The following is a 15,815-nucleotide window of genomic DNA, read 5'->3' as shown; positions in this document are numbered from 1 at the left end:
ACCGTGTTATCATAACTACCACCACCTACAAAGCCACCCTTAAGCAGGCTTGCTGCATCTCCTTAGTTTTAAGGCGAAAGCCTTTAATGTCTCATCGTTGTAAGCAGCAGTTTTTTTTTATTCGAGCTGTTTGCCATCAGGCATAATGAAAAAGGAAAGAGTTATAAAAAGGAGTGCAAACAAGCCTCGCTTAAAAAGCGGCAAAAGTTCGTGATATAGCGATTATCTAGAGTCCACTTGGTATAGTCGTCTGCAACGTCCCATCGCAGGCCAACCTTTCTTAGTAAACGTCGTCTCACGGAAGCTGTAGCCGGGCAAGTCCACAGCAAGTGTTTTTCATCACACTGGTCGGGCACAGCACCACAATGGGGACACTTGTCTGTCACTTCGTAACGTTTGTCACGCCACCAATGACGCACAGAAGGAGTCAGAGCCGCTCCTGCCCGAATCCGGCGCACAGATACCTCCTCCTCCCGAGTGAGACTCCATTTAGCTTTGCGCAGAAGCAGTGTCGCATTCCATGAAGTCTCGACTGAGGAGCGACTATTGCTAGTTGTAAGCAGCAGTTGTCGACAGAGAATGTCACGCTTTTCAGTTGGTCGAAACGGTCGTGACGTCACAGTGCGCCAATTTCAAACGGGGCCAATTGTACTTTGGCTAGTAACCATGCAACCAATTGAAGGGACCATATAGTGATGCTCCAAGTAAGTGGGACTGAGGTTAGTTAATTGCTTAATTACCCAATTAGCCTAATTAACTTCTCTAGTCAGGCCATATAAATAAATAAAACCTAGTAAGAAATTGGTCGAGCTCGGGAATCGAACCCCGGTCTTCGGAGTGCGAGACGAGCATGCTATCCACTCCGCCATGCCAGCTCGATGGTTTGGAGTGAACAAAGGCACGTCTAGTGAATACGGTGTCTTCGCTCACTGCCATCCTCCTCCCTTCCCTTCCGGCGAGGTTTAGGTGTCCACCGAGATATGAGAGAGAAATACATTTCCTTTCCTCAAAAACCAATTTACCGACGAGCGAGGCGTAGAACCGAATGGGCGATGGCGTTCTATGGCCTCCCTGGCAGCGTTGCAAGACGCTCTCGCGTTCCACTCTTAGAGGCGAAGCTTAACATTTTAACCACACATCAGTGACCACACTTTAGGTCAAAAAAGTGCACCCCCCCCCCCTGAATTTTGACGGGTGTCCACCGAGATATATGAGACAGTTACTGCGTAATTTTCTTTCCTCAAATACAATTTTCATTTTCTCCATTACGGGCCATCTTCGTCTTTCTTCTTTCACTCCCACTTCCTCCGTTCCTCTACGGTGCGGTTCAGTTGTCCACCGAGATGACAGAGATTTACTGCGCCATTTCCTTTCCTCAGAAACCTTTGCGTTGAAACGGCATAGGATAGGATAGGATAGGAAAACATTTATTGTCCAACAGAAAGAGGGTAGCCAGAGGGCTACCCGCCTAGACGACGGCCGAAAGGTCATGACTCTCGGCGGCGGCTTCGGCCAGTCGGACGAGTTGTAACTGCAAGGCATCGCGCCGAACGGGTGGTGGCGTTCCGTGGACTCCCTGTCAGCGCTACAACACGCTGTCGCGTTCCACTCCTAAAGGCGAAGCTTAAGCTTAATTAGCAGTTAATTAGTATTCAGGCATTAATCAGTAATTAAGCATTAATTAGTGATTTGTCATCACTTAGTAATTAGTACTCAATTACATGTGACGCCACCAGTGCCACAGAAGCACTGAAAGTGGTGCGGAAAACGCTTTCGCCTCTACGCACTTTAGACAGTCAAAGTGCCCCCTGAATTTTTTTAACGCTATCTTTCGGAGCACAACGAGATGAGAGAATAAAACACACAGAACAGCGCTTGAGATTTATCTGGCTGTGTTGTAACGTACAGTACAATGATTACACCCTGTACTGCCATGTGAACCTCCTTGCACTTCATGTATATGCTTTAGTTTGATTAGAATTTTTTCAAATTACTTTAGCGACAAGAAGCAGGTCTCGAGGTTGTCCGCAGGCCCTATGTATGGTGTAATGCTCTAGCATTGAGCAGGTTTGTTGATGCTAAAACTTGTTTCATATTGCCATGCAGGTGTAAACATAGCTGCTATAGTCTTTCAGTTGAAGAAATTAAATGTGAAGAGTAGACCCAGTGCTCTATGCCCCATGCGTATCTTGGTGCACCTATTTGATGTCATATTTACCTCAGTTGAAGTTGTCATAACATGTTTTCTGTGCATTTAAATTTTCCATCTGGCAACATTTGTAGCACTTCAGGGCTTTTTATGTCTGCACTGCGACCAATGACATGATTAGCCAGCTTAAACAGTGCTACTGTTTCTGCTGCCTGTGACATGCGTTTTTGTTGTTTGTGCTTTATTATTGTATTTGTTTGGTTGATGTAATAAACCATCAATATGAAAACAATACTTGCCGTACACTCTGTTGTGAACTGCGCACATGAGCCAGTGCTTTGTTGGTCATACCTTGCTACACTCAGAGACCAAGTACTTGTAAGGGTACTTGCACCAGTATTTGCGCTGCGAATTATGCATGCTTATCATGTGTCTGGAAGGGTTGCTGCCTTTCTACGCTGCCTTCTTCGCCAGCCACTTTCATCGGGTTTCCAATTGCTCATGAATAAGGACATGACTAGCAGGAACTCGAGCACATTTGACTGGCAAAGGACGGCGCGCGTTGAAAGGCAACAACCTCCAAGAGACGCGGGCTCGAAAATGCGGATTCTGCAAAATGAATGGTTTATAATTCGCGCCAAAAGCACACGTAAGCGTGACGTCAAACAGCGTCACGCACTCGTGCGCGCCCCAAAATCCAGGGGCGCTGCGGTGCCCATGACTCGTAGAGATGTGAAGGCCTGAAAAAAACACTGCAATTTTGGAAAAACACGGTTTTTTTTCGTTTTTTTCAGACGAGGGAAAATGGAAAAAAACATTGAAAATTTCACAATACAATTTCAAGGTTTTACGATTACTTGCTTTTAGTTTAGGTTTTTGTTTTTGCGTTGAAAACAATTACAGCGTGCATCTTTGAACGATTCGACGGCAGTCGTCATCGCCGGTGCCAGGTAGTGCTTTTTAAAACGTTCGTGCTACGAGTACGCGGGTTGAAGGCCAGGTCACATACAAGATCCAGGCTTGACTTAAAAACACACTAATACTTGAACTCACGGCTGAAATAGAACAAAACGGCTACAAATTCTACAGCGCTACACACACGGCATAAATAACATAGGCTGCTGTGCATGTAAGCGGTTTTAGCCAAATACAAGCCTAGCTTCTTGATTTCCAACATAGCAGAGTACAGAACATTCGCAGGAATTCGGTATAGGACAGGGGTCTTCAGCGAAGCACGTGACCCTATCTACCTGGTGGCAAGGCCTTTACCCCAACCAGTCGCTAACTCCTCTGGCTTGCCGACTGCTGCAGATACCACCGTCATCCGCCAGCTGCGAACAAACTGGTCACGTTTCGGGAATGTCCATACAAGGATTCGCAACAGGATTTCAGGGGAACGCGTTCGAAAGCTTGTGTATGTGCAGTCGAACCTAGCTGTGGACGCAGCTTCAATCCATGCTGCTGCGCGTAGTGCCACATCCAGCGACAGTGATTCTGAGTCCCATATGGAGTGACTTATAGATCAGTTTTCATGCTCCCTTTCTCGGTGCAATAGAACAAGAAGTTCGTTCCACAAATATGATATTTATACCTCCATATTCGCATGAAGTGTAAATCATTATTTATCTTCTCGGTGCAATAGAACCAGAAGTTCGTTTCACAATATGACGTCTATAACTGCATATTCGACTGAACTTCGGAGCATTATTATTGATTGTTGTGCTATTGCAAATAGATCTGTTTTTGTCATGTTTTGCAAAATTTCCAATTTTTCATGAAAAAAACCCTGAAAAAACGGTTTTCTTCACTCCATTCAAATTTTCCTGAAATTTTACATCTCTACCCATGAGCCGCCATATTTTGGACCAATGGAATCTACCTTGGGTCGTGTGCGCCGGTGGTGTGAGGTTCTCCGTATGGTATCAAACGAATGGTTGTGGTCGACAGAGGACGGTGTGCGAATGCGCAAAATGAAATTGTCACTGAAATATAGGGTAACTAATTATAGCCAATAATTAGTCAAAATATCGAAATAGCGCGGACGGCAAACAATAGAAGAGATTTGCACAAATTGAGTGAAAAAACGAAAGTTCGAAATGGATTGAAACATGCTTGATGAACGAAATCCAAAGTAATCGATTAAAAGCACTTAATTTATTTGGAGTAATTAATTAATTAGAAGCAAAAGCAATGGAGGGTTGAATAGTTTGGACGGGTATGAAGTGGAAGGAAAAGGAAAAGAGAGAGAGAGGCGACGAGTGCCGAGGAGGCGTCAATGGATTCTTTCGTAAAATTAGTTTTAGAGGAAAGGAAATGGCGCACTGTCTATCTCACATATCTCGGTGGACACCTGAACCGTGCCGTAAGGGTAGGAAGTAAGGTGGGAGTGAAGGAAGAAAGAGAGAAAGAGGTGCCGTAGCGGAGGTCTCCGGGATAATTTCGACCACCGGGTATCTTTAACGCGCACTGACATCGCACAAAACACTGGCGCATTTTGCGTTCCGCCTCCATCGAAACGTAGCCGCCGCAGTCGGGTTCGCATTCCTCTAACGCGGGTAGACGCAGTGATTTGAGAGATGCGATTGGGTAACGGTGAGGAGTTTATCTGATGTCAGGTGATTGCGCGGTGAGGAGTTGTGTTTATTGTTGCGCGGTTACGCTGCTTTAGAAGCAATTTAAAGCCGCTGGCAGGGTGAAAACTTCAATATTACGGAGAAATGCGGGGCACGCCACTGGGTCCCCGCACTGCGCTCGAGTGTTCATGTTCCTGAAGTTCACATTCTCCAATGCGAGCACCCCATCATCGCCAGACGCCTATTTTTACCGATCACCGAGAAGCGGCGCTTGCAGCCTCGACGAAAAGTGCGGCGGTCGGCTCCCATTGAGCTTGGCGCCGAGTTTGCAATCTGCCGGTGGGGGGGGGGGGGGGGGGGGTGTAGTGAGCACCCTCTCTCTTGTTCATTTGCCCTCGCCCCTCCTCCGGGCAAGCTCCTTGGCAAGAGTTATGCATATATTGAAGCGAAAGCTTCACTATGCTACGTAAAGCCAAGCTCACCGCGTCTAGAAATTTCGCCTTCGTTTGACCTGCAGATAAAGCAAAGGAAAGGCAAGGTGCATCACTGGCCCCCTGAGAGAGAGAGAATAAACCTTAGTTGGATGTTTGAAGTCGAAGGCTCCCTTCTGGCGCAAGTGGGTTACTGTAGCCTCGTTTACATGAACCCCACAGCGGCGGGTCGAGTGAGGGGATCGAGTTGAGCAAGGTCAGCCCAACTCGACCACTGCGTGCTTGCATGAACTCGGTTTTAGTGAGTCGAGACCGGTTCAACTGCAGCGACACCAAGCGTCGAGCAGCGCAGCGCGAGAGGGCAGTGGCAGCCTCAAATATTGCGGCATGGCACCGCTGTCTCGGAAGCGCGACGGCGCAAGCGAAAGACAGGTTTGCGTTTATCATCTCTCATTCATTAACCCGACTCTTCGACTCGATCCGGTTTACATGCCATCTGCCCATGGGGTCGAGCTAGTGAACCCACCCCCTACAACGGAGTTGACTGGACTCGCTCCTTCGACTCCCTGACCCGACTCTGCCGTGTTTATATGAACGGACATCTTAGACGTGTTTTAAGCTACGAAACCGATGAAGAGGGATAGCTTCGAAAGCAAAGGAAAGCCGCATAACTGGCCCCCTGGGATAGTGGACACCTCAGGCGTGTGCTAAGATATTGGCAGTAGTGACAGGTGTGCGCGCATGCGTTGGCACTGACAACTTTGTGGCAGAAACGCGGCACTGAAGCCATACGCATTCGGCGTTCATTGTGTTCATTGGCGTTGGCGTTCACAACAATTTAGACTCCGGTTATTTTAGGGAAAGGAAGTACGCATAAATGGCTCCCTGGGTGATAGGACGTACGACTCACGCTTCGAGCTACGTTGGGTGGTGAGAAAATGGAACTTAAAGGGGCCACGGCAGGGTCGTTCTTCATATTGCAATTGTGTACTTCAGCAATTAATACAAGAGCCTCTGGTTCAATTTCCAAAATTTGGATGCCCAGGGCGCAATGCATAATCGAAAAAATGCGATCGAAACTCCTCCCACCTGCAGGGACCGCCATATTGAATGCTCTCGTGACGTCACTAGGGCCTAATATACACGGAGCAGCGTCGTCTGCTAACGTTGATGCAAGGCGGGCAGCGAGGTCTCTTGTACCCTGCACTTTCGCGGGCGATCGCAGCAGCAGCCGTCCCTCATATATGAGTGCCGCAAAAGCGATAACAGTAACGTAGTTTTCCGGTAGGGTCCGGTCACACTAGGCCGATGGGACGTCGATCGACGATCGGCAGGCTGGTCGGTATGCAGATGCCGTCGCTGACGCACCGGTATGACACGCTGGAACCGACAACGACGCCAGCACGACCAACGGCCGCGTATCGTTGTAGTGTGAAGAGTGAGCTTGGGTGAACTTCTGCCAGATTCTTAAATTTCGGTGGACGGAAGACCGCCAGCCCCTTGCCCCTTTTGCGGCGATGCCTAGCGAGTCCGCAGGATTCGTGTGTACGATTTCAGCGATTGCGGTGAGGCAGTTCACACCTCTTAGCGCATGCAAATAGCCGTCGAGCGTAGTTGTGCCTGCAGTGACTTCCAAGCGACGTCTGCCTTCATCACAGGACGCCCGTGAGAAGTGCCGATGTGACCCGGTCTGCAGAGCACGTGTGTTGAAGGTCGGCAGACGGCAGCAGTCGTCGGCGTCGATTGTGGACAACAAATTTGGCTATTTTAATTAATGTAAATGGTGTCCAAACGTATTTCCAGGTAAAGCGATTTAAAATCAAATATTGGTGACATCGGAGGAAACAGGTACAATTAGCAAGAAGCACGGTACGTACGCGAAGCGTTTCCCCATGCGTTGGCATTGACAACGTTATGCCAGAAACGTGGGGCTGAAGCCATCGGCCGTCGGCGTTCATTGTGTTCATTCGCGTTGGCGTTGAAAATGTGTTACGCTCCGATAATTTTAAGGAAAGGAAGCGCGCATAACTGGCTCCCTGGGTCAGTGGACGAGGTCTATGCAAGTATTTCGCGAGGTTGTCACAACCGTGGGAGGCGTTACAAGCGAGGGGAACGGGATGTTTTCCCGCATAAGTGTAAGAAATTCGTGTTTGACTTTATATCTACATTAAAGTCCCCACCCACCCTGCCACCCTGGCAGGTGGCAGTTAATGGCTGATCGCGAGAGCTCGCTCACCGTTGTCAACGCAAACGCATGGAGCCCACATCTCTTTTTTATCACCCCACGTAAGCGCGATACAGGCGTCCACTGATCTAGGGAGCCAGTTATGCGCACTTCGTTTTCTTAAAATGAACGGAGTGTAAAACGCTGTCAACGCGAACGCCAATGAACACAATGAACGCCCACGGCCTATGGCTTCAGCGCCGCGTTTCTGGAACAACGTTGTCAATGCCTGACCCCCACATCTCTCTTTCATCACCCCACGTACCTATAAGCGCGATTCAGGCGTACAATGACGTAGGATTAAGGATAGTTGCCGGGCCAGTTGGTACATGATCTCACCGTAAAACAGCGCGCTTACACGGGACGAAGAAAGAAGACACGCACACACACCATGCAGTTGTAAGTTCAGCGCTGTGTGTGTGCGTGTCTTCTTTCTTCGTCCCGTGTAAGCGCGCTGTTTTACGGTGGGAATGACGTAGGGAGATGCGCACTTCGTTTCCATAAAATGAACGGAGTGTAAAAAATTGGCAGTGGCTTATCTGTGGTTAAGCCTAGATATACAAGCGAAAAGGGTCAGTTACGCTTGGTTTGAAGTCATGGCTGTCGCAGTTCGCGCACAATGCACTGGGAGCACCACGATAACGGTACAGGCGTTCGGCCGTCCGCACACTGCCTGTAAGGAGGCGGAGGAGGAGACGAGCGTGTAGTGAATATGCTTTAGAGACATGTACTGCGGTGTTCATTCCTTTTGGGGGGACGCCAAGATATGAGAGACAGACATTTCCTTTCCCTAAAAGCAATTTTATTTCATTCCATTTTCCTTAAGGCCCTTATGGCGCGGTTCGGGTATCCACCGAGATATTAGAGAGACAGGCGTTTCCTTTCCTTAAAACCAATTTTCTTTTCATTTTCCTTCCCTTACCGTGTGGTTCGGGTGCCCACCGAGATATGAGTTTTCCTGGCGCACTGTTTGTCTTTTACTTTACTTCTTTTTTTTATTTGCGCCGCGTGTGACATCACTCGGTTTCGCGCATGCGCATGCAGCTGTGGCAAATTTTGGCTTTGCCGGCTCACGCGAAGCGCGGCTGTGGTGCGGGTAGTGAAGCTTTTCGCTGAAAAAAAAATACAAGGTGGACGTTCTGAAATGGTGATGCTTTGCAGCTGTCGCACAAAGTGAAAATAAAAAAATAGGTGCTCCAACATCTGCAGGCAGTTTGCCTCTCTTATGCACCACCCTATCACAAGTTTAGAATATTGTGCATGCACCGTGCAATGAGTGCATGCTGTGTTCATCCTGGCCCCTCTCGCCACCCCATCACAACCCCTTACTTTTGTAGACAAATCGCCCACACGTCGTATGTCAACAGCTCACTGAGATGTAAAAACACAGCAGTAGCCATTGCTGGCTCTTTACGCCGGTGTTTTCAAGCAGATCGTTGTAAAAACGTGCCTCACCTGTTCTTCAACACCCGGATAGTCGTTTGGTATAGCAACACCGGCGCAATCGACGCCCACAACGCGTGTGACACTGCAGACAAAAAAAAAACAACCTCGAAGCGTTTTTTAATTAACTGCATCTTCTTGTTTATACTGAAACACTGGCGTTCAACCATAACTTAATTGTTTAGCAACAAGAAGACTTGAATATAAGGACATTTCTTTTGACGCTTGCCTCCCTGGCGTTTGATAATAATACATTACGCTTGCGCAGTCGTGAAGTACTTTCTGAGGCCAGCCGCAGCCGAGCGACCTCTCCACCTTATATTCTTTAATGCCTCACAGTGTCGTTAGCAGCCGTGTCAGCAGATTTGACCGCGTTTTGGCGTCACTACTTAAAAAAAAACACTGCGTCGAGAATGGGAATCGAACAACGGCCTTCGGCATTTGAAGCGGAGACGTTGGCACTCCATCACGAAGGGTTTGAGCATGAATAAAGGCGCATCTAGGAAATGCATGGCTTTCGTAAATGAAATAAAAGGAATAAAGAAAAAAAACGAACAATAAAAATAAGAAAGGAAACAATATAATGTGAAAAGTAACAAACCATAAAAACAAACAAAAAATGAAAAAATAAAATGTGAAAATATAAATAAACAGCTCTACCCTTGCAGCACTCTAGGGTATGGGTCGCTCAGGAGCGAGCCGGATCTTTTGAGCGGCTCTTTTTTGGAGAGCGAGTGAGCGGTGGCTCAGTAAAGTGAGCGGCGGTTCTTTTGGAGAACCGGTTCTCTCTCGTTCAGTGAGCCGTGCTGACCGTGCCTAACCGTTCCGTCAGAGCCGGGTCTGCTCCAGGGTGCGATTTGCGCGCCATCTATTGAGCAGTGCGAGAAATAAACTGCATTCCCTTCCTTCGCAACCAACGTACCCCTCGCCTTCAGTTGTTTCCGCGTGTGCACTGCCGCTGGCACCCGCGTTTTTAAGGCGAAAACCTCTTTTGGCTACGGCTCACTGAACGAGAGAGAGCCGGCTCTCCAGAAGAACCGCCGCTCACTAACTGAACCACGTACGGCGCCACGGCTCACTCGTTCTCTAAAAAGAGCGGTTCAAAAGACAGCCGAAGGTGAGGGGTTGGATGCCACCCTTGCCAGGAAGGGCAGGAGAGCAGTTGCCTTCTCGCACCATGGCGCGGAATCGCAAATAGTGTACAAAGCTCTCTCCCCTGTCGTTATTCTATGCCCCTGTCCTTTCTTGCTGTCGCTCCCCTCTCCTCACTATCCTCTCCTTTTCTCTTCCATTTCCGCCGGCTCCAGCTCGGGTGCTTGCGGCCGGCAACTCTTTTTTGCTTAACTTTTTTATTTTTTTATTTTTTAAAATAAACCACTACCACCTGAAGACCCGGCTCCCGGCACGGCTCAGTGTGAACGAGAGAGAGAGCCGGATTCCTCTCCCCAAAAGAAGCACCCCTAGTAGCACAGTATGTTACTGCAACGTTGCAACAACATTGCCAATGTTGTACTGTGTTGCGCTAACATTCTTCAACATTAGATAATGTTGCTGCAATGTTACCAAGCAACATACTGATAACGTTGCCCTAAAGTGGTCTTTTCACATTGCAGCAATATTGTCAAATGATGAATAAATGTTGAACCACATACGATGGCATTGCTCTAACATTCATGCTATAGGTTAATTGTCTGCCCTATTGAGCTATTTCTGAAGCCTGAATAGAAAAGCCGGTACCAGATCACTTCTCCTCACCATGACAGTATTAATTAATTTATTTATTGATTAATTTTTACTTCGAGGGCAAGTTTGCATGTGGTGTTGTGTATGCAAATGGTGAGCAGTGCAAGTGTACTTGCACTCTGTGACACTAATGTAGAAAGATATATTTCTATATAAAATATTTTTAAAGAGCTGGAATCACTTTGTTTTTCAATTAAACACGCAGACAAAATTAAAACTGCCGAAGAAATTTAGTTGTGGTTTCACTGACGCCCCGCAGTCTAATGGCCATGGAGATCACCATCACAAATCCAAATCCAAACCACGGCCGCGCCGAGAGCCAATCCTGCGATGCGCGCTCATCGGAGAATGCGCGTGTCAGCGGCAGTCGTGGCAAGATCTTCACGTTTTTTGTTCTTCTAGTACAGTTTTTTTTGTGGTCGCCGTGCCCGCGCTGCTGTGTTTCGTTGTGGTTTCACTGGAATTCAGCTGAAACAACAACGGCTTGCCCAGAGGATGACCTCAATGGTGAGTGATTTCTAGACTTCCATTGTTGTGCTGCGACTTGTGTTGGTTGTCACAAAGCCGGTAGTGTATATATGTTACCCATGCCCTTCGTGATAGTTCGACAAAGTGCTACATTCGTCGTATCATGAAGAGAATGAAGTGTTCGCTAAGCGAAGTGTCCATTCGGCAACGACGCCGAAGAACAGCAGAGGCTGTTCACGACGAACTAGAGAACTGTTTGGCAGTTGTCAGGCTTGATAATGGTCATGGCAGCAGACTGTACGCAACAGGAGCAGAACGGTATCAAGATGCCTTTTGATCGCTTAATGTTATTTTATCCTCTTTATCAGCGCCAGGCGAGGACGCAGTTGAAAGCCGCAGTTCTCACTTGTCGGATTTTAGCACCGCTAGCAGCATCTCTGACATAGAAAGTGTAACGTAAGAGTTGTCGCGGATTTCTGACAATAAGGAGTTGGTGGTTTATGAAGATAGAATGACACTTGAGTCTGGTGCCGCTACTCAATGTCTAGAGCACGACTTGCGCGTGTGGGCAATTAATAGCCTGCTTCTCACCTGCATTCCCTGCTTAAAGTGCTGAAGCCAGAGTTACCCACGGATGCTAGAAAATTACTAAAGACGCAGAGGCATACTGATGTCACCAGCAGTGATGACCGATGGTCATTACCACTACTTTGGAATTTTTCGTTCTCTGGAAGAACATGTTGTGCATGTTCCTTACGTGCACTTTGTACGAGGGCATTACACCAGTTCTCATGCATTATACTGAAAGATAGAATAAATCCAGCGGCATTGTAAGCAAGGAACCAGAATTTATTCTTTCACTCGAAACTGACGCTGCTGCATCATGCCAGTAGTTTAGTCTTTGCCCTCTCATTCCCAATCAGATGTATACTCTTATAACCAACATTTATGGGACTGTGCAGCGATTTGCGCCAAGGGTAAGAAAAGTGAAATATTCATTGGCATTCAATCACCCTTCATCATCATCAGCCGGACTATACCCACTGCAGGGCGACAGCCTCTCCCATATTCCCCAAATTAGCCCTTTCCTGTGCTAGCTGCATCCACTTGACCCCTGCACCCATCATAAGTTTGTGATCTAGCTTATGTAGCCCCGGAAGAATCGGCCGTTAGCAACTTTGCCTTTCAAATTGTGCACAGCAGTGAGGCTGAAAAAGACTCTAGGTTGGGCCTGCCCTCTTCGCTCGGTTTACTTTGTCGGCCACCCGCCATGGCACAATTGAGGGAAGACAAAGGGAGTGATGTGCAACCACCTCCAGCTGGCTACGCCTTCGTCTACAAATGCCCCTGTGGTTTTAAGCAATTGAATGGTCGTCCCCATGGCTGACACCAGTAGGTCCGCTTGTAAGGCAGGATTCAAGCGAGACAGCAGCACTGGCCATTGCTGTGAGGTGCGGGAATGGGAATTTCTGTTTGTAAATTATTTGCTTACTTTCGAGGAATTTTAGGTGGCATGAATAGTCAATGTGTTTTATGTAATGAATGCATTTTTAGCCACTTTCAGAACAATTTGTTGCTCAGGCTGTTAAGATATGCTCGCGGTGCCAGGGAAGGGCATTTTTTTTTCACTATTTTGGTTTGAGCCAAGTGACTGGACATAAGTTCTTTCTTTGCACAGAGCTGTCGAATGTCTGTGTTCCTTGAGGAGTGTAGAAGATTTCTTATTAGACGTGTATGCTTATATTAGGAAATTTTTGGTTCTTTTTTTTGCAGGGATGCAGCTTCGCTTGTGACATCATGAATTAGAAGAAACCATCATCGTGAGCAGCTGGAGGCTACCAGAAGACAAGCATATTTTAGACGTGCTAAATTGTTCTGGCAAATGTTGACAGTACTTTAAATGTGTAGTTTTGCAGTGCAACGGTGCATGACCAAAGAATGGAAGAAGGATACCTGAAGAAAACAGCGCAGCAACAGGGACAAGAGAGAAGATGAGACAGGTGCTGACCAGCAACTGTAGGTTTATTGAAAAGGAACGCATAAAACATACTCTCTTCATAACCAAGAGTGCACATGAGCTGCGCGAATAACACTGATAACCTGTCAACTTCAGTCATGGTGGTCAGGATACAATAGTTCACAATCATGAACAAGGACGGACTGCGAACTGACTGCGAACTGTTGAATCTTGACCACCATGACTGAAGTTGATAGCTTATCAGTGTTGTTGGTTGTAAAGTGAGCATATTTTATGTGTTCCTTTTCAATAAACCTTCAGTTGCTAGTCAGCGCCTGTGCCATCTTCTCTCTTGTGCCTGTTGCTGCACTGTTTTCTTCAAGTATGTACCAACTTGCCATTTTGCTGAAGTTGGGAAGAAGGATAAAACACAGCGCTCACTGACAACTGGTTATTTAACGGCGCAGACACTCCTTAAATGCCCTCAGACCAGCCCAGCTGGAAAAAACAAACTTATCACACCTTTATCATAAAGAGTATGAAAGAAACATATCAGCATTATATGATACAATTGAATTATTGCTCGCACATTGTGAACCAGCTTTTTTAATATGATGCATCTCTGTCGCTTCACATGTGGTTTGTGGCCTGCTTCTGCTAAGGATCTTCACACTTGAAAATCTCTGTACAATCACTGCAGTGCTTAACAAGTTTGGAACCTGTCCTCATTCTTTAGATCTCTTGCATGCAAATTGCATTCACGGGCCTCTAGCATTTTGCCTCCATCGAAATACGATCACCGCGGCCAGGATAGAACTCGTGTCTTAACAGGCCAGCAGCCGAGCACCATAACCACTGAACCACCGCGGCGGCTCATGTATCTGTGTGTGTGTGTTCCGTAGGGCTGGAAAACTATGCACTTAAATCAGTGATGTTAACCAGCCCAGCTACTAACTCTGCTGTTCATAATACCTCTGCTCCTTGTTTCTGAATGTCCAACTAGGTTGCACTGCTACTTTGTTTATTTGTTGCAATTTTGTGCACAAAATGAATGTCTTATATTTGGGAAATACAAAGTCCAGGTGGTGCATGTTTTCAAGATGTGCTATTGTTGTGTAAATAGTTTACTCAAGTGTTTTGTATCTATAACATGCCAGTTGAGAGGTGTGTGCACGTTTTCATGCTATGGTAATGTGCCTAGTAACTGTTTAAAACATTAGCTGTGTTTCTTGTTCCTGAGTAGCTCACATGTGTACTGTTGTTTTTAGATTTGTTGCAAGTTTCTTTATAAAGTAATTAAATTAATCATATCTCTGAAAATGTAAGCCCATGTGTTGCATTTTTCAAGCTATGCCAATGTGTTTGTGTAAATGTTGAGTGTATTATAAGTCTGCTTCCTTTTTCTAAATTATATTTCTGTCTATTTAAATAAATCAGTCTAATTGTCAGAATAACCATGTCATGGAATCTTGTTGCATCTAAACGATAGGAGCACTGGTAGAGAGATGATGAATGTTACATTTAAGGATTTATTTAGACTAAGTGGTCTGCAAAGTATGGAAAAACAATGTGTTGTGCAGTGCAGTCTTGTATTTGTATTCTATAGCAAGCACCGCATTACTGTGTAGCAAGGAGTAATGCTCAGTTGCTCGTTCTTGTGACCTTAAGCTGCTGTAACCATTCTGGTATGACGATGCCATTGTACACAGTTTAGCCTTTCAAGAGATCACTTTATTGAGCAGCAGCCATTATTGGTCGCTGAAATATTTCAGTAATTTAGAATGCTGTCTGAATATTCCTGAAACATTATGACAGCATTGCAGCAATATTGCAGTAACATTGTCGTGGGAATGTTGCATGTGTGCGAATAAAAAGTTGTATCAACATTAAGAAAATGTTGTCGCAATGTTGCATTAATATTGTCTCCAGAAGTTGCTTTAACATTGACTGAAAGTTGATGTAACATTGGAGCAATATTGTCTCAACGTTGTCTTATGTATGTTGCGTTAACGTGGCAAAAAGAGGACGCTAGCCACGTTAAGGCAATGTTAGAAGCTAACGTTGTGGCCACACTGAGGCAACAAAGCGTGCTACTAGGGACGGCTCACTCAAAACATCCGGCTCACTGTTGCAGATTTAAGTGAGACGGTGAGCCGCTCAAATGAGCCGGCTCACTTCAGTGAGCGGAGCCGTTCTGAGCCGCTCACTGAAGTGAGCCGTTTTGCCAAACTCTACTCTAGGGAGCCAAAGTGGCCCCTGTATTTTCCTTTCCTTACAAAGCCTCTTAGAATAACATATCACATAAGAGAAGTTTATGTGTACCCTCGATCAAAAACGGACGTAAGGGTCCAAAAACAAAAACAAGCCTTTATCGACAAAGTCAGTGCTTTGAGTTTCACCTGCAAGGAAGCAGCTTTGCGAAGATGCCATATTCTCAAACACGCAAAGCGGCGCTACTTTGTTGACAAATTTGTGAGAGCACATATCTTCTTGCGCAAATGTATTATTGTGTAAGTAATAGTCTTATTCAAAGAGAACTTGTGTAGAGATCTTTTAAAACACGCGTGCACAAATACACCTTTAAATCATTTTCACATGTTTTACAACACCTGTAAGCATGTTTCTGTTCGCTAGCCGCAGCAGCTAAGCGGCCACGGCCAGTGTTGCCCACGCCCGTAATGCTTCCCGCCCGTTCGCACCCGGTGGTGGTGGTGGTGGTCAACGTTACTAGAACAACCTAGTCTAGTAACGTTGGTGGTGGTGGTGAAAACATTTAATCTGAAAGGACAGAGTGTGTGGGAAAGGGCATGCGGCGGGAGTCGGTGTA

At 46.4% G+C, this 15,815-nt stretch overlaps 1 pseudogene; it reads left to right on the top strand.

Moving 5' to 3' along the window:
• The first annotated feature begins 491 nt into the window (after positions 1-491).
• LOC149326224 (U4 spliceosomal RNA) lies at positions 492-565 on the top strand (annotated as a pseudogene).
• Positions 566-15,815: the final 15,250 nt, after the last annotated feature.

The sequence above is a fragment of the Amblyomma mixtum genome, chromosome 10, assembly GCF_055824585.1.
Source record: "Amblyomma mixtum isolate Tamu chromosome 10, ASM5582458v1, whole genome shotgun sequence".
NCBI lineage: Eukaryota > Metazoa > Arthropoda > Arachnida > Ixodida > Ixodidae > Amblyomma > Amblyomma mixtum.
Note: the sequence above shows the minus strand (reverse complement) of the source record. Positions and strands in the feature narration are given on the sequence as shown.